This window comes from Manis pentadactyla, chromosome 3, assembly GCF_030020395.1.
Source record: "Manis pentadactyla isolate mManPen7 chromosome 3, mManPen7.hap1, whole genome shotgun sequence".
NCBI lineage: Eukaryota > Metazoa > Chordata > Mammalia > Pholidota > Manidae > Manis > Manis pentadactyla.
This window is the reverse complement of record NC_080021.1, coordinates 144748335-144767605: the sequence shown is the minus strand read 5'-3', so window position 1 is coordinate 144767605 and position 19271 is coordinate 144748335. Positions and strand designations below refer to the sequence as shown.

Here is a 19271-nt window from a genome sequence, read left to right as displayed (position 1 = left end):
TGTACCTGAACAAAACGGAGTTCTTTTAGTAAAAAAGAAGAGAGTCAGGAATGATTATCAAGTGAGCAACAGGCAACATCTTCTGGAAGCCATGAGGAGTAGTGACTACTGTGTGCAATATTATGAAATTGTGTAATTTGAGAAACTTGAAGTTCTGTTAGCTGTAGAGAGTATATTACACATTCTCATATCACACCCATTGTTTCCTTGTGTGCCCTTGCATTTATTATTTCAAGGACTGCAGATTTTAAAAAGTTAAAAGGGAAAATTACATGAGAACAAGAAAATGAAAGAATGGGGAGGGAGTCATTTATCTACCACATGTGAGGAGAGGAAAGGGAGTGTCTACACCTGCTGGACAGAGGCTATGTCAGAATGAAAAACCTGTACTCTATTAAGACTATTCCAAACTACGTGATAAATATAGACGTAAATAAATATAGACATATCCGAGCTCTGTCCTTATTAATGTTTATTAATCACAAAGGTGAAAAGAATAACTTTATTGTAGAGAAGCTTAGCACATATTAATCACTTTAACCAAGGGATCAAAGTCAACATCAACCTGCAATTAGATTGACTGAAGCCATGTGCCACCTGATAGGATGCAATGAGAGGAATAAATTGCCAACTATGTATAATCTATATCTAAGCATGAGGAAACATCAGACAAGCCCAAGTAAGAGATATTCTGCCAACTAACTGGACTGCAATCATCAAAAATGTCAAGGTCATAAAAGTTAAGAAAAGATAGAGGTGAATTGTTCTAGAATGAGTAAGGAGACTAAAACTCTGAGATAGCTAAATGGTCACATGATTATAGACTAGTTCCTTTTGCCATAAGGGACATTATCAGGACAATTAACAAAACTGGAAGGAGTTTGAGGATTAGATGGTGGGGACATATTGATGCTCACTTCCTGATTTTGATGTTTGTATTAGTGATATGCAGAAGAATGTCCTTTTTTGTAGGAAGTACATGCTAAAAGTATTTAGTAGAAGTGAAGAAGTATTATGTCAGCTGAAGGTTACTCTCAGAAGTTTCCGTTAAAAAAAAAATTTTTTTCATATTATCCACGCAAGCTTTCTGTATATTTGAGAATTTCAAAATAAAAACATTCTTCTGCTCTTTTTGCTTAACGGTATAATGAGATGCCAGTTCTTTGTGTCGACTGCATTGTATTTCTTTGTATGGAAGTAACTGGATTTCTTCCATACACTTAGATTAATTTGATCTTGGATTAATTTGGATAAATTTAACCAAGGTTAGATTTGATCTTGGCTATCACACCCTATGCTGCAATGAATATCATACTATTTTGCACATTTGCAACGTTATCTGTAAAATACCTTGAACTGGAAATTATATTAGCTGATTTTAAATGGAAGCCATGTTCCAAGCTACATAATGTTCGATGCAAAATGATGAAATATTTACTGAAAGTATTTTTAAGCTGATTGATCTGGTTTAATAATATTTTCACTCATCAATTCAACAAATATTTTTTGATTCACTACTGTGGAGTAAGCTCTGTATTAGTCCTCAAATACAGTCATAATCTTTGCCTTTAAAGGACATAAAAGTTTGAGAGATTTGGCAGGCTGAAGTTAATTAATTTAACTGTTTCTTCTAATGTAAGATATGTCTTATTACAAATTTTGAATGAATTAAAACATTTTTAAAGAATTAAAAACTCCTTTCTCCTAAGGTGCATATAAGTTTTGAGGGGAAGGAAAAAAAACCTTTACTAGATGTTTTACTAAAACCACTTATCAGACTTTGTATTGCTATTAATGTTAGATTTATTAATATTACCTCTATTATGGTCATTTCAAGTAAGTCCAGCTGGAAGTCTGACACACTGATTGTTCAGTTTTTTTTCCTACATTTTAAGGTTTCATTGTGCTTCCTTGAATGCACAGTAACTTGGATGTCACCAGCTCCTGAAAGGTGGAGAACAATAGCCCATCTCTTCAAGGATGAAATCTCACTTTCAAGGTTATTTCTCCCACCTATTTTCAGAAAAGAATTCAGAAGTAAATACATTTATAAAAATTTTTCAAACATAAGTGGAGGTCACTAAAGACTCCCACTCTAGGAAATTGACACTTACAGAGCTGACAAATTGCATAAATGGCCTTTTATGGATATTGATACCAGCTGTGCAGACAGAGGAGGCCCTCCATCAGAATTCATCAAGGAGATGCACAACACAAATATTAGTGCAATCTCAAAATACTCCTGGCCAGCAATGTTGAGGAATAAATAATAACAAACAATTAAGACTGCAATTACAAGAAAATACATTGCTTAAGGTCAAAAGAGTAAGTCTTCTAAATGGAGGACCTCAGTGAAAAGGTTTTTACTAGAATTAGGATCTGTCTGGTCTTCAAAGGGTTAAGCAGAGCCTGGATGCAGAACAGTGTGATGGTTGGGAGCATGGCATGACTCCCAGAAGCACCTTCAGTATTTCACAGTGTGAGCATACAGTGGGTTAATGAGTTACCTTCTCTGAGTCTCAGTTTCTTCAGCTATTTAATGGAGATAGTAATGCCTACTTTTTTCCAAGTGCTGAATAAAACCATCTCATCTAACTAGTAATGAGTTGAAATTGGCATATGTGGTTGCAGGTTGATTCAGCATGTTACCATGTCATCGAAGAACCGCCCTGAGCCTGCTTTTCCAGCTTCCCCCGTCTCCACACCTCCCCTAGTAACTTACACTTTAGAAATGATCTCCCTAATGCCACACTGTAGTTTCTGCACTGTTTCATTTGTCTGTTCCTCTCGCCTGGGTTACCTTCTCTTTCATGATCAGCTCAAGAGTAATATCCACCAGGAAGCCTCATCTCACCAACTGGCTCTCCCGCCTGGCCAAGTTCAGCCTGTGCACGCGGGCCTGTTCGTGTTGGAGGTGAGGAGAGGGGCATGGAGGGATTGGGAGGGGAGGGCTGTACAGGAAGTAAGAGATGTACAAGGCTGAAGAGGTCCCTTGGGGCCAGGTGGGGAAGGGCCTTACGTGTTACGCTAAGTTTGGCCTCATCTTAAGGGCAAAATCTTATAGAGGCTGTGGAGGGTTTTGGTAGAGAAGCGACAGCATCAGGTGTTTTTTTTTAGGAAGACGGTCTGGCTGCAGTGAGAAGATCAATTGGAGGTGAAGGAGACGTCACAAATGCAGATGGGGAAGACAGGAACGTGCTCCCTGAAAGCTTCCTTCTCTTCTCCCTCAGGTTTCAAGGGAGAAGTGGTTGGGGAGTGTATGGGCCCAGCGGGCGTGGCATTATGGGAATCCTGGAGACTCACAGAACATCAGGGTCTCCAGGGCATGAACCTGATGATGGCAGCCCTGCCTCTCCCAAGTTCTGCTCTCGGCCCTCCTTTCCCTATAACAGAGAAGGCAGAAGGCAACGCAAACATATTCTAATCATGAAACAAAAGAGGGAGAGCTGGAGAAACAGGAGGACAGCAAATGAGGAAGGAGCCTGTTTACAAAGGTAGTTGCCACTTTTGAATATGACACCTTGTCAGGGGCTTTTTCTGTTTCAGTGGGTCTTAAATCACTGTCGTCACCGAGGGGTCATTAAACCACAGAATTAGTGATGCTGAGTCTGTAGGTCTGGGGTGGGACCAACAACGTGCAGTTTGAACAAGGTCCTAGTGAGGCTGCTGCTGTTCCTGGGGCTGCGCTTGGAGAACTTCTCGTCCTATTTCATCTCTTTCAATCCTCTCACCAATGTGGCCAAATGGTATTATTTCAACAGAAGAAGAAACCGTAATTGGAGAACTAAGCAACCTGTCTCCTGCCCTGGGTCAACTAGCATGTAGGAAACAAAACTTTGGAACCAGTTTATGTTTGGCTCAAAATCCCATGATTTCCTGCTTCATGCTCCTTTTTCCTCCACAGCTATCTTGAGACCTTAAGAAGGACAGACGAGCTCCTAGCTACTTCCTTTCCATCAGTATCCTAATTGCCCACAGCTCTGAAGTGTGAGCGTGGAGAGTAACGGAATATACTGTACTTTGAAGCATTTCTTTTTCTCCACAAACCATTTTAAATCCTTGAGCTCTAATTCCTCACTCTGGCCTAAAATATCCAGATACTGAAGCTGTTTATAGACACAGTGGTACAAAATGGACATCTAACAGTTCCACATGCAACTTAATGCCTAGAAGTCTGCAATCTGCCCATATGTATCTTACCTTTGAAGCCTTTTCCAGTAAGTTCACACCTCCATTATGCTTCCACTATTTTCCCTTAGCATGACCACGATTAGGTGGTTTTATATGGAATCACCAGCTCTGCTCTCTGTGGGTCTTGCTCATCTTTGCTTTTTAAATATTTCCACATGCTGTGATTGTCCTCCCAAACCCTGTTTCCAACTTCAGATCATTTGTTTGAGTGTCTTCACTTGCTGATTGTCCACTTTGAGCTAGGGGAAAAAAAAAACAGCCAGGAAAAGCATTCACTTTAAATATACTTTTGCTTGGAATTAATTATTTTTTCTACAGTTAATAAGTATGTAAAAAGCCAGGATGCCTACTTTAGGCCAAAACAAATATTTTAATCGTTTCATTGTTACTGTTGTTTTGAAGGTAATATTTCACCTGTAAAGTAGGCAAGGTGTGCTTGAGGAATTGTATAAGTTCTTTCTTTGTTACATGCAATGTGATAATAATTCCCTTACTGCAATAATCAGATGAAGTCTAGTTGCCCTGAGGTGTTCTTTTCTGAATAAGATTGTATTTTTCTTGAATGGGGAGGTAATAAGCACCAACAGTAAATTCTGCCCACCTAATTTTGCCCAAAGCAGATCTTGACAACCCTTGTGAACTTCCAGACTTACTGCATTTCTTGTTAACTTAGTTAATTTAGTATTAGTTGATTTAGGCTTAACATTGTTTAGTCTATTCCTTGACTCTAGGTGGCATTTTTGTTCATGTGGTTTTTTGTTTAAATTACCAGACTGTATATAGTTTAGGACAGTGAAGAATTTATTTTCATAAATGTAAGTTTTTAAAAGTCTAATGTATTCTTCTTCTTCTTCTCTCTTTCTCCCCTTTTCCCCTCTTGCCCCTTTTACTTTCCCTTACTTTCCTAACAGTCCATCCCAAAAGTTATTAAGTAGTGGGAGAGGAAGACATCTCAGTCCAGGACACTAAACTTCAAGTAGGTGACGAGGTTGCACCCTGGGGAATGGTTGTGCTGAAGGGCCCAGCATGTGAGGTTACCAAATTTATAGCAAAAAAAATCACAGGAAGCCCAGTTAAATTTGAATTTCAGTTAAACAATATTTTTGTAAGCGTAAGCATATATCATGGGATATTTGAGACATACTTATACTAAAAAAATTATTGTTTATCTGAAATTCACATTTTATTGGATGTCTTTTATATTACTTGCCAACCATATCAGTGTGGGATGTCACAGCCCAGGCTAGATGGGAAGGGCAGCTACATGAGGGCAGGGACAATAGAGAAGCCGCTTAGCACAGGGTGTCAGAGCCAGGCAGGATGACAAGGACATCCTTAATGTAGAGGGATGGTGGCCCAAGAGATTGTTTATATACAGAGGAACTGATCAAATAGGAAATACATGGAGGATAATGTAGGAAATGGGAGTTACAATTTGGACAGGAGGAAAACTTGAATGAGCCCTATGCTGTGGGATTAGAATTAGAGGTAGTGTGGATTCTTGGTTGATAATTTGAAAATGTTTTATGTATTCAATTAATATGCATAGCATTGTCTCTGGAATATGTACACAAAAAAGTGTGACACTGTTTACCTCCACAGAATAGAACTGACTGGGGCATGGATGGAAAAACTACTTTACCTTGTATTTTCTTTGCTACTTCAAAAATTTTGTGCCACATGCTCAATTACCTGCACTAGATAATGTTTTACAAATATGTAAACATTTAAAAAATAGAACTGGCTCTATTTCAAATCAGAATATTAGAGGTAGCAGGGACCTTAGAGGGCTTTCTAGGCCAAATTGTTGACTTCAAGATGTTATAACAGAGAACTAAACAAGTAAAGTGACTTTTAAGGTCAGAGGACCAATTAGTGTATTCCAGTGGAAACAGAAAGGGCTCTGGATTCAAATCATGATTTTGTCACATGACAGCATTGCCCTTGAGAAAGTCACTCACTCCCTCAGAGTACAAACCAAAGGTTTGAGCAATCAGCTTGCTCAGATTCACCTGTCATAGTGCATGATCTTGGGCAAGTCGACTGCCTAAAACTCCAGACTCTTCATTAGCTGTGATTGTATTAACTTTATTTCATCAAATCTAAGACGTCCTAGATTGTTTTAAATACACCACTATTTTACGCTCCACTAAGAAATTTTCAAAGTTAACTGTTAGTTAATTGTTAAGATAGTAACCACTGTGAGCTGCATGCTAATTTCAAAGAGGTTAAAATGTATTTTAGAATTAATGTAATTTACCAAGGGGAGAAAATATATAATATAAAAGGTGGTGCAGTGGGAACTGAGAAATAAGCAGAAATAAGTGAAGAAAATCAGGCTGACATTAAAAACATTACTAGGATATAGGAGAAAAAGAAACAAAGTAAAGCTATAATGGGAAGTAAATACCTCAATATTTATACAATTTTGATCAGAAAACATAGTCTGCACATACTTGAAATTAGACAAACAAACAAAAAAGCATAAACAAAACAGAACCGAAGTTACTTTCCAGAAAGACATGCACTGGTGTCAGTTTGGCCAAGAACTGAAATCCATTCCCTGTCTTATGGTGACAGGAGCAGCAGATGTGCAGATCTAAGTTGGGCATGGAAGTCGGTAGCACTGGGGACCACCAGGCTGGATGGGGGTACAGATTGCCTCTGGGCCAGCATCTGGCTGAAGTTGCACAAAAAGGGTTTTGTGAGGTCTGTAAGATATGAATGCCTGAGAACTTCAGGGAAACTGTGGGCCTGTTTAATTCTCCTGTTGACCCTGGTGAGATATAGAAATTGAAAAAAAAATGCGGTTGTGTATCCAGGTTGTCTCCTTGATGCCCCCAACTAATCAGTACCACATGCCGGATCCGAGTCCCGGAAGGAGGGACCCGTGTACGGGAAGGAGGCAGAGACTCTCACTAGGGCCCCAGTCTGGGGTGAGAGGCATTCTGGCAGTCAGTTGAACAGGTCCATGTGATCTTACAGTCACCTAGGAGAGCGAGGGTGGAGAGTAGAGTACTGGAGTAAACACTGAACCTCATAGAGGTGTTATAAGAATTAAATGACATCACCACATCTGGCACGTGGTAAGTGCTCAATAAGTGTTACCTATTGTTAAATGAAATTAAAAAAACTTTGTCAACCATAAAATACTATACAAATATTTATATTATATAGTTTTTTTAAGCACCATCACAATTAGATCCTGATTCTTGAGGCTAGCAATCTAGACCTCTTTGCAACATGCCACATTATGCTTATTTCATGCACTATTACTTTAAATTGAACCCTTTTTCAATAAACTGCATTACACACACTTGTTCATAAACAGTAGTTGTGTGCATGGGTTGCTGTGTATCTTTCATATATTTTCATAATACATACACACAATGTAACATAGATATAGATTTTTCTTTTAAAGAGCAAAGTTTCATCAGTTTCTCTTGAATTGTATTCTGTCATTTGACTACATTATATTTCTGATGTTCAATTTGTGCTGAGTACATTATGGACTTCTCTGGGGAACAGAAAAAAAAATTTTTTTAAGTAAACATTAAATGCTTTGATAAATCAAAACATATGAATGAGATTTCAGTTAAAAATGTTCCTTGAAATAAAGCCCTTCCTTTAATATAATAAAAACAGTTAACCCAAAGGCAACAGCAAAATAATAATAATTTATTTGTAATAGAAGTAATGCATAGGGCTTATTCTAAAAGGTCAAAAACACAGTGGGAATTTTGCTATTAACTAATTGTAAAGAAACTTAAAAGCTGTGAAGTCTGTGCTATCTGACTTAAGCTGACAATAAGCACTGTAAATTTTCTGGAATCCATACATACAGCTTATATCATAAACTAGCTAAAATGTCCCTCATGTAGAAAAGTCAACCATATGCTAAATATCATGGGATATCACCTCAACCTTAGCTCTATAAGAGCAGGGACTTGCCTGGCCCTATCATACCTGTATTCCCAGTAACTAGTACAATGCCTACCCATAGTAGGGCTCAATAAATAACTTCTTAAATGAATGAACAGTAGACACTCAGTGATTTTAGAAATCCCAATACTCAAAATTCCAAATATAAAAAACAAGTAATTGGGGAATGATAATTTAAAATACAAAGTGGTCCTCTGTGCTTGCAAGTTTGGTACAGCTCAAAGCACAGTGGGAACAGAAATTGGAAAATCTCAACTCAAAAAAAAATCAACAAAGGTGATTATATGTTTAATAAGTCACCATTTAACTTGTCTGAGTTTCCCCCAAAAATGAAGGTGATAAGGATGGTTGGAACTAATGATTGTAAATGCCCTCCCAATCCTAAAATTCTATGATGCTATGATATATAAAGCACTGCCTCCAAACATTTATGTGCATGTTTACTCATTTTTACTTGAGATGGAAAGAGAGAAACTTGAAGCTAAATCACTATCAAAATTGGCTATGTGGTAGAGACTTCAGGATGTCTGCTAAAATCTGTTCTGCCCTTCTTCCTGGGCACTAAGTTAGCCTACATATCCCATTTTCTCAGTGAGGTGTGGCCATGTGTCCAAGTTCTAGGGATAGAATATTAGGAAGTGGTGTGCACCACTTTCAAGCTTGGCTCAGAAAACCTCCCATGTATGCTCCTCTAAACGCTTCTCCTTCTAGCTGTCTGGGACAGTGGCACCCCCTCCCTCTAGAGTAACCTTGGAAGTCATGTATTGAACATAATAGAGTGACCATCAGTCTGGATCTCTGAATAACTTTGTGTGGTGCAACCCCTACTTTCCTTCTCACCCCAGAGGTGTTAGGAGGCCCCTCTTCGTGGGTATCTCATGGAGAGACTCTGCATATCCTGTGAGTAGAGGCACTGGCTGTCTTTTTTCAGACTATCTTTTCAAGGTTGTTGATGTAATGAACAGCCACTGAAGATAAAGACTGCCTTAGAAGCAAAGGAAGGTTTACTGGCTGTCCAGTATAATGAAAATAATCTCTCCCTCTGGGGCAAAGGAAGGTTTTGCTTGTAGCTCACTAAAAAAGATTCTGATTCCCTATGCTCAAGGATCCTTAGCATTGACTTGAGCCCACTCTATGTGCAGTGTTCACCTGGGACACTCCACATTGACACTGTGGGACTGGGGGACATGGAGAAATGACACAAATATGAAGCTCACACTGCTTTCTATGGCATGAGTAATCAAGTCATATGTCTCTGACCCAGGAAATTTTGTGTCTTCTGCCAGCTTCTGGCAGAATAAATGAAACTGTGGTAGATTAATTTGTGAGCTTGCAAGTAGGATAAGATCTTAAATAATCACAGTTCTTGATACCCACCCACCCTCCCGTTCCCCAAATCCTGGACTCTTATGTGAGCAAGCCATTATATTTGGGATCTGTTTTTATAGCCTTAGCCAATATAGCAGAAGCCACATTCCTATTGAAAAATCAATAAGAAATTAGACTCAGTTACTTTATCTCTGTCAAATCAGTTGATGAAAATAAAGGATATGAGTCTGTTAAATGAGGGGATTGAATTAGATAAATATTTTCAAAATGTATCAGAGCATACACTAGTCCCATAAGACACCTGATGAAAGTAATGTCCTGTATTCAAATATGTTTGCAATACACTCACTGTTTAAATCTTATTCCCCCTCCCTCCCTGGAGAGTCCCAATGCACATAGTTTATTGAAGACTCAGAGAAATCCCCTAGTAAAGAACGTTATGTGCATGATTTAACCAGCAGTACTTCCTAAAATTTTTCAGCATAGCCTCTGTTGACATCCTATGAAATGAGTGTTTCATGAAATACACAGGGGGAAATGCAGGGGTAGATCATTTCTAAAATCCTTTCATGCATCTGTAATGCAAATGTCTGAAAATAAGTAAGAAACACATTTATTCATTTATTAGGTAAATGTGAGTGTACCCAGTGCTTCTTAAACTTTAATGTACACCCAGGAATCTTGTTAAAAATGCAGATTCTTATTCAAAACTGTGTGTAGGACCTGATATTCTACATTTCTAACAATGGCAGGTGATATCAATGTCAATGGTCCACAGACCATTCTTTGAGTAGCAGGAATCTAGACAATACAGGATCTAAGAATATAATAGCCATGCTTATGATAATTGTTTTAAGAGATGCAGTAAATTGGAAGATAATGGTATGTTACTACAAATAAGCTTTTATTATATATTTAGAAAAAAACGGTCTAAACTTGTGGCTTCATATTAGATAATGTGGTGGTGATTTCAGACTTTCTCAGTATTACTTGGTGAATTTAAGGATTTATTAGAAAAAATGTATGTGTATCAATCTGGGATTCTGCACCATCATGCAGTCTATTCCCAATTTAGAAGTTTGAGCACAGAATCAATATCTTCAATAAACACACTGAAAAATTGTTTTTGATTGAGCCTGACAGAATGGAATAATCTGGCCAGATTTTTACCTCTATGCCCTGGATTAAAGATCACTCAGCTTTTTTTTCTCACACACACACACAAAAAAAATATTTTTCTTTCTTCTGTTTTCACCTAGCTCAGCTGTGAACTTGCTTGTCTTGTTTTAGGAATCCTTTCCCCCTCCTCTGCTCTAACAGTTCTAAGAAGAACTTTTTCAATAAAATAAAAAGGCATCTGAGATCAGGTAGAAAGGTTATAGGAAGATGAGCTTACAGGAACATCAAAACAATATAACTGAAGTTGAACAATATCAACTGATATTGTAGTTACTTCCAACAATGAAAATAAGAGAAAGTTTGGCATGTGCTAATTAAGGAATTTGATATGTGTGAATTTGTTTCCAATTATGAGATCTGAGTCCAATAATGAATTCTTTGAACGTTTTTCCAAAGTAATATATTTGATTCTATAATAAAATTTTTCATACCAATCTCTAAATAAAAATAATTTGCAACCTTCATGATAGTGAGAGAAAAAATGTCAAAGATGATGCATTATATGCTCTCAATGGAAAAATATTTTTTCAGAAGTCATTTAACATTGTAAGTATGTGGGGGAAATTCATGACATACCAGTATGTGAAATAAGAACAGAAGAAAGTGTATCTCTCCTCAGAGTAGAAAATAAGAAAATAAAAGCAATTTAGTCTGTGGGGTGATAAAATCATGAGTGAATTTTTCTTACATTTTGATTTTTGTTAATTCTGCATTTCCACTATTAGTAGACCGTTTAAAATAAATCTATTAAAACAGCTCGCTAATGGGTCTGTGGAAAGAGTACTACTTATGTCAATGGTAGTAAGAAAAAGGCAAAATTAGTTTTGTTAATTTTTTTACATGTTGAAGTAGAGAAATGCTGATTGATAAGAATTTTCTGTCAATGTAGCTTATAAAACTATAGGGAGCAGGTAAGAAACTAGGCCAAAAAGAATGGCACACACTATGTGAACAGTTGAAAAGAAGAGTTTAATAGACTATTTATGAAACTGTGGGCAGGGTTTAGGGAACCCAACAAAGTTTGGGGGAGTCCCTGAGGGGATAGCCACAGGGAGCTGTTGCCACCATTGGGACTATAGGAGCAAGGAGAGAGTGACACTAGGACCCAGGTTGGGCAGCTGAAATGGAAAGGGCTACCAAAGGAGGGGGGCAGTTAATGAGCACACAGAATGCATGTTGGCAGGGGAGCCTGAAGTAGATACCCAGCCGCACATCATCTCCTGCTGATGCATCCTAATCACAGATTCCAGCCAAAGCCGATGGACAGGGAGATGGTTGGCGCGGGTCAGTTCCCAGACCCAGAGCAAGGATAGAAAAAGAAGAAGGTGGGTCTGGAAGGATAAGTGGAAGAGAAGTAGAACAAGGGGCTGCACAGTAGTGTGGTAACAGGATCTGTGCATTTACACATGGGTTCACATGAGGGCTCATGCTAAGTGCTTCAGCTAATGTTAATGAAGAAAAATATGGCTACTGGCATTTCCGAAAACTTGGAGCATTGCATAAACTTGTTTATTTCTCCTTATGTGCAAGAGTGCCCATGCTGTGTTTGCTAGGTGATATAAAATGTTCCAGGACATCCTGCATGCGCCTCTGCATTCATAGCAAGAGCTCATGGCTCTTAAAATAAGAAGAATCTGTCAAACCTTTGTTTAAAAATCCCCCTGATCAGCTTTCTGTGGCAGATATATATATAATGTATGTAATCATTATATATTATATTATATATTATATGATGTAAATTATATGTATATAATTATATATTATGTAATGTATAAATTATTTATATAGAATTATATATAAAATATAAATCATGATTATATATTTTAGTTATATATGATTAATTTTTATATATAATAAGTCAACCTTCTTACCTCTTTGAGGCTCTCTTGACTTTCAGATTTTTCCCCAAAAAAAGATTTTTTTTTTGCTAGAAGTGTAAATTATTGATAACGGTGATGATAATAGCTAGCACTTACTACATGCTTGCTATGTGCCAAAGTACCTGTGAGGTAGGTCTGGTCTGGTCTCTCTTTTAAATTGTATGGATGAGAATTGAAGCTAAAAGAAGGTTATTAACTTCTTCAAGTCACGTCACTAGAAATAAATGACTGGGTTTTTGGAGGCAGCCAGACTCCAGAGCCCGAGATTGTAAACACTCTCTTCCCTCTCTATATAGAAATAATGCATTAACACTTTTTTAAATAGTGGACAAGATGATTGGCATTCTTTAAAAGCTTTGCTTGAAACCTCATCAAATAAAATGCAAGACTGTCAAAGATGGGGGAAGAGCAAGATAAAAGATCAAGGGCAGGGGGACCTGGGCGTAAGTGTCAGAAGTTTCCAAACTGAGCTCAGCCTACTTGCCGGCCCCTGCCACTCACGAATGTTCTCTACCCTGTGCCATCTAAACTGGAATGTTTGTCCTTCCCTTTCTTAAATGATTGCTGTGAACAGTTGGGAGCTAAGTTTGACGGTTTTGTTGAATCTGTATTAAAGTCCTACATACAAAACCGTGACAGAATGGTTCTGCCGTAGGCCTTAAACTTATTTCATGTCAGCTTTGTTTAATGAAATTCTGAGAAATGTGATAGAACTGTGAAATGTGCATATGGCCACATTGCATCTGCCAGTGTAAACCAGCTTTACTCACATGTTAAGCTGCTTTTGTAAACATACTGATCAAGCAAACCAACCCTTGGTCATCCATATTGCTTCACAGACTTCAATGCTCTCAGAACATTAAAACATTATAAAGAAATAAATAACAATTCTCATTCTACTTTGGAATGTCAAGGAATAAGCAGACAATTATAGATTATTGAGGCTTGATACTTCTCTATCTCTGGACTACTTGGTCCATTTTTCTGTTTATCAGATGATAGCCCAGAAAAATATGTAAAAATGGAACCCTTCAATAAGTTAATTTAATGACTTGTTAACAGCTTTGATGAAAAGGTTGGTGATGAAATTAAGATATTTATGTAAGATGACATATTGAGGTTAATGGTGGGACTCAATTATCCATGATATCCATTAGCATGGAAGGCTGAGAAGTTGCTATAAATTTCCTGAAGCTTGGACTGCCCCATAGCTTAAACCATACTTAGCAGAAGAGATGAGAAAGAGTTCATTGGCTCCAAACTGATCTGATTTGCCCTGTGGCTGTGTGCCAGTCTGCACTAGTGCAGATGTATGAATTGTAGGCCACTAGAATATCCCTTCTTTGCGTCACATGCGAGCTAGAAGAGACTTTATCTGGGCTAGACCTGGACCTCTGAAATAGTTTCTGTAGTGATCATTTGTTTTTTTGCCTCTCTAGTATCCTTTCTCTTTGTTCATTCAGGGTTCAATATTTCAAATTTCCTTTGGGAAGCTACTCTATCCCCACTCTCAGATCATGTGGTTGAGATGGATCATGTGACCCATGTTTAGGCAACCAAAGCACTAAATTTTCTTAGCCATATTGATTCTTTCAGAGGTGGGTTCATGAACAAGGCCTGCTCTAGCATCGAAATTCCATCCCTTTGGGCACATTGGAGATGGTCATAAACCCAGGTTAATCCAATCATAGTTAATTCTGAGACTTGAGAAGATGCACCAAAAAATAGTCTTTTCTGCTAGAATGACTAATACTAATAGTGATACAGTCTTAGAGCTGTAGGGTACCAATGTGGAACCTAAGAATTTGAATGCAAAAATAGCCAAGAAACTTATACCTGTTTGAGTGCCTGGATCAAACCATGCCTGAAGATACGAGTACTTGATTGTCAGTGATATTAGCTCATTTATCTTTTTTTTGCTTACATGCTTAAATTGGGTTTTCTGTTACATGTGACAAAAGAGTTCTAAATAATATTATCTCCTCACTACATTTAGTCTCACCTTCTGGCTCTTCTAGAAAAGTCCTTCTATTGCTCTCCCTTTTGATCTAGTACTCTCCTGTTAAAGAACATTGAACAATGACTCTTCAGTGCTTAGCTTACAGCACAATCTGGTCTCTGCCTTACCTTGGCTGGCACAGGCATGTGGCTTAGCAGTTTGAGGCCAATGGGAAGGAAGAATAAATAGGATTTGATGGGAAATAGTCAAGGGGCAGTGGTCTGCTTGGGAGAGGACAGTTGTGGTGTCCGGGAACAGTGCCCTATGGTAATTTCTAAAGTCAGGAGTAAAACAAATATAGACCATTGGAGACATAAAACAAATCCCATCATGCGGGGAAATCTGGGTCATGAATAGGAGTGACAGTGGCACCACAGCTTGAGGGTGAGGTGACTTTCCCTCAGTCCACTGGTTCTGCCTGTGGCAGGCAGCCCATCAGCCATACGGCTGGACCACCAGGGCTTACTCTGGAGAACAACCATGTTAAGCATGACCTGGCAGAGGAACACAGCCTACTATCAAATGCACGACCTCTGTTGACATTTACTCAAGAAGTCAGATGGCCCTGAGCCTGCCACATGAGACCTTCTTTGCATCAGCTGAAGAAAACAGAGGTAAGGAAACAGGGTGGCTGCCAACAGGTGCAGCCCACCTGCCATCCCAGGATGGGGCTGTACACATTGGCTTGGAGACCAACCTAGACCTGAGCTTAAAACCCAGGTCTACCATTAGCTAAGTAGTATGATCTTAAGCAAGTGTCTGAATTGTTGATGTGTCAGTCTTCTCACCCACAAAATAGTTCTTTCCTCAGAAGGTGACCATGAGGATTAATTGATAAAGTGTGTAAAATACTCAGCACAGGGTAAATACTTGATAAATACTTTTTCTTTTTCTGCTACACTTCAGCTAAGTTGGATGTACCATTTCCTATGCATATTTGGTGCTTTCCATCTTTACAGATGCCATTTTCTTTCTTCCCTTATGTTTCCATACTGGAATTCTCCCCATCCATTAAGATTTAATTCAAAAGTCATCATTTTATGAAGGCTACCTTCCAACTAGATGGAATGTTTCCTTCATCTATAGCTCTTTGTAACAGTTAGAAACCATATACAGGACAGTAGTTCTTAATCCTGGCTGCATATTAGAACCACCTGGAAACCTATTAAAAATATTGATGCCTGGGCCCCTATCCCAGAAATTCTGATTTAATTGTTCTGAGGTGAGACTCAAGCATCAATATGCTTAAAAAGCTCCCTAGATGATTCTAATGTGCAGCCAATATTTAGAAGTGATGGTTGAATGATTGTGTTTTTAAATAATGTTTATCAACAAATCCAAGCTAAGATATTAATGCCTTCAAGTTTTAATAGACTAACCTTTAGAAGACTTGCATTTTTATTAAAAATAATATAATATTATTTCCAAAGAATACAAAAGTAAATAAGATTTTAAAAAATGTTTAGCCTGTGGAAGAGATCATACTTCAACAAGGGAAAATCATATAGAGCTGTGAGCGTGGAATATGACACATGGGTGGTATACTAGAAATACATCTGAAGTATTTTGGGAGCACAAAGGCGAAAAGCCCACTAATTAGGAGGTGGCAGAAAAAGAAGAGGAAGAACCTTCAAAATGTGGCTGACATTGAGCTGAGTGCTGAAAGGTGTAAACTGGTTTGCAAGATCAGGGGTGGGAAGGTTTTCCAGGCCATTCATGGAGGTCTCAAGTGCCTGGCTCGTTCCCATTCATGCATCTTCCTATCACCAAAGAATGAATTGTTACTGGAGAAAACAGCAATTCCATCTGCTAGGTTCTAGCTGTGAGAAGATGAGAGAATGTTTTGAGGCAGGTGAACTTTTTCTCAAAATTATACCTGTAGTAGACTTTGGTTATAATGAACCAGCTCTAAACTTGGGTTTTTATTATTTTTTTTAAAGACAGAAGGGTTGCCTTCCAAAACCAATTCATAGGAAGGATGAGTGTGACAAGGTTCAGAGATGACTGTACCAGGACCTAGGATGTTTCCAGGACTCTCTTCATCTCCTTTCCTCTGGGCTTCTCTCTGAATGTTAGTTTCATTGCCACAAGCTTGCCATCTCTTAGCCACCTAGTTCTCTCACTAGCTTCTTCTTCCTATTTAAATAATTTCCCCCCAAAGACTCTGTGGTTAACTGATTGTAAAAATGGTTCCAGTTCCCCACTTTGCCTGCTATCCACACCATTTGCAATGTACCTTTGCAGCAACTTCCACCAAGCTGGGTGTTTTTCGCCATCCTTTGGATCCAGGTTGGCCTATAACCTATATATATGGCCAATAGAATAGGACAGAAGTGAGAGTGGGCTAGTTTTGAACCTAAACTTGAAAAGATCCTGTGTTCTTCTTTCTATTAGAAGCCTACCACCAATGTTATAACAGGACCAGGCTAATCTAAAGACCCTGGCCGTAGAGCCAGGTCATTCTAGGTAGACCAGGCAGCCCTCAGCCAACCCACCAACTGAGTTGCAGACACATGAGTAAGCTCAGCCAAAATCAGTAGAGCCTAACCAGGACTGAAGAATTGCCCAACCAACCCACAAACTCATGAGCTAAGTAAATGGTTGTTTTTTTAAACCACTGGATTTTGTGGTTGCATGTTAACAGAATTTTTGTGGAAATAGATAACCAATAGAGCCACCAGTTTACCAATGTAATAATCCCACATGTAAACACAGATGTATTCAGCCCACCTCACTGCAAATAGCTGAATATCCAGTATCACAGAGTGATGTCTGTTCCTGTCTATTAGGTGAAAAATGTGACTTTTCTGAGATTAATATTTAGTGGTGGCAGAAAATTAGGATAATGCCAATCAAAACCTCCCAGTCAGAAATAGGAGATGAAGAAACCACACACAAGGGCAAATACTACTAGCATTGAGCCCTGCTATTTATCCCTGGCCAGAGCGCTCTGGTTTCCTCTGGGAGTTGCCCTCAGGCTTTAAGTGTATGTGGCCTTGGCAAGAGGGTGATTCCAGCATCCTGCATCCACAAATATGAAAATCCTGCTGGTTAGGGATAATAAGATAAATGATGACTTCAGTAGGTCTCATTGGCATCTATGTGTTGAATCATTTCCCTGGCTGTATATTGAGTTCTTTAATTGGCCAATCTGGTAGCTCAAGTTCTGCCAGCTGGGTGATTATCCTCCTCTATTTTTGTCAACAGCAACTGTAAGAGAAGGGAGAGAGCCTTTGTGAAGTTTCAACACCTCAACCATCCAGCTCACCTACAATTGGTGCAGACCTAGAGGCCTAAAGGTTTCCTTAGGGCTTAATCACTGGCTCCATTGTCCAGATTTAAGATTTCTCCAGCAACATCGTAACCGCCTCATCACCAGCACCAGAAATGTACTCCAGCCTGATATTTGAACTAAATATCACTGTCATGTTTTACTTCCAGCTTCTATCTGCCTAGTTCTTAATTTAAAGAATTAGATCTCTGCCTCTGTCTAGTTGGGACAGAGTGGGTAGAGAAGGGAGGCAAACTAGTATCTCCCCTAATGCCAGCTAATGCTTGGGAGGGCCTGGGAGATTGGGAGATCAGACTTCCTAATTTACCTGAATTTTCCCTCATATTCCACTTTAGCTTGGGCTGAGAAATAGACTTTTACAATTTGCCAGTGCGTGAATACCAGTAGTACAAGACCACTGTGGAAGGGCAGAAAGGGATTCCCTTAACGAAGCCATTTCACTCTCCTGCTGGTCTGCCTTCAGCTTGGGCAAAGAACATCTTTTTCTTGCAGCATCATGCTGCATGCCCTACAAAACAGCTTCCACAGTCTACTGTCATGACATTTCCTACCACATCCTCCAAAATTATAGCTTTAATGGAAATGGGGTTTGAATGCCAAGAGACTCCAGGCTACAGTTTAGCCAATAGTTTCAAATTTGCATAACAGCCCAGGATTTGAACCACATGCTTGGAAGACTTTTCCAGAGGAAGAAGAGTACCCTTCCCAGAACATCAACATTCCAGATAAACAAAAGAAACACCTGACTACTACAACCCCATATTGAACACTGCTTATCAAGGGTTGCCTACACTGATTGATGGGTAGGGGCTGCTCTCTGCACTGCTTTGAGAGAGATTGTGAGGCCATGTCTTGACTCTATGAGAAAGAATGCTATGATTAATTAGTCATGTCTACACTGGTTAAGCAGAGACAGGAGAGTAATAAGACACATGTCATGTTTTGCCATCTTTGTTCTTCGCCAATTAAGCATAAAATCAGGTCTGCACTGTGGCCTTGTCTTTATAAGATAAAAATTTGAGAATTTGGTAAGCATCTGAGATAACAATTGGGATGAGTCTAATATGAAAAGTAATCATCTTGGCTTCCAGATAAAATACCTTAACCTTTTCAGAAAACTAGTTCATTTGTACATTCAAACCAACATTGTTAACAGAAGTTGTTTGTACTCCAAATATGCTAAATTCATCTCCAACTGACAACATCATATACTTAAGGTTACATACCTCTTTCCTTCTAAATAAAAAGTCAGATAACAATGGAACACCTTATATTCTATAAGAATAATCTCATCTTTTGGCAGCTCAGATATAATACCTGCTCTGCCTGCATCTCCATTTTGTGAAGATCAGATGTACTTTGAAAACCTTAAAATACTGTATGAAATTTCTTTTTACTACTTCTACTTTGAAAACTGTAATACTCTATGTACCTTATTTTTCTTCTTCCCAGAGTGGTC

General features: G+C 38.6%; 1 long non-coding RNA gene across 1 annotated transcript in view; it reads left to right on the top strand.

Annotated features, from left to right (window-relative positions):
• The first annotated feature begins 2752 nt into the window (after positions 1 to 2752).
• LOC130682977 (uncharacterized) overlaps positions 2753 to 19271 on the top strand; it is a 38386-nt gene continuing 21867 nt past the window's right edge. Inside the window, exons 1-3 of the long non-coding RNA XR_008996496.1 lie at positions 2753 to 2914; positions 3231 to 3494; positions 5103 to 5171. This is a non-coding gene — a long non-coding RNA (uncharacterized LOC130682977). The remainder of the gene's footprint in view (positions 2915 to 3230; positions 3495 to 5102; positions 5172 to 19271) is intronic.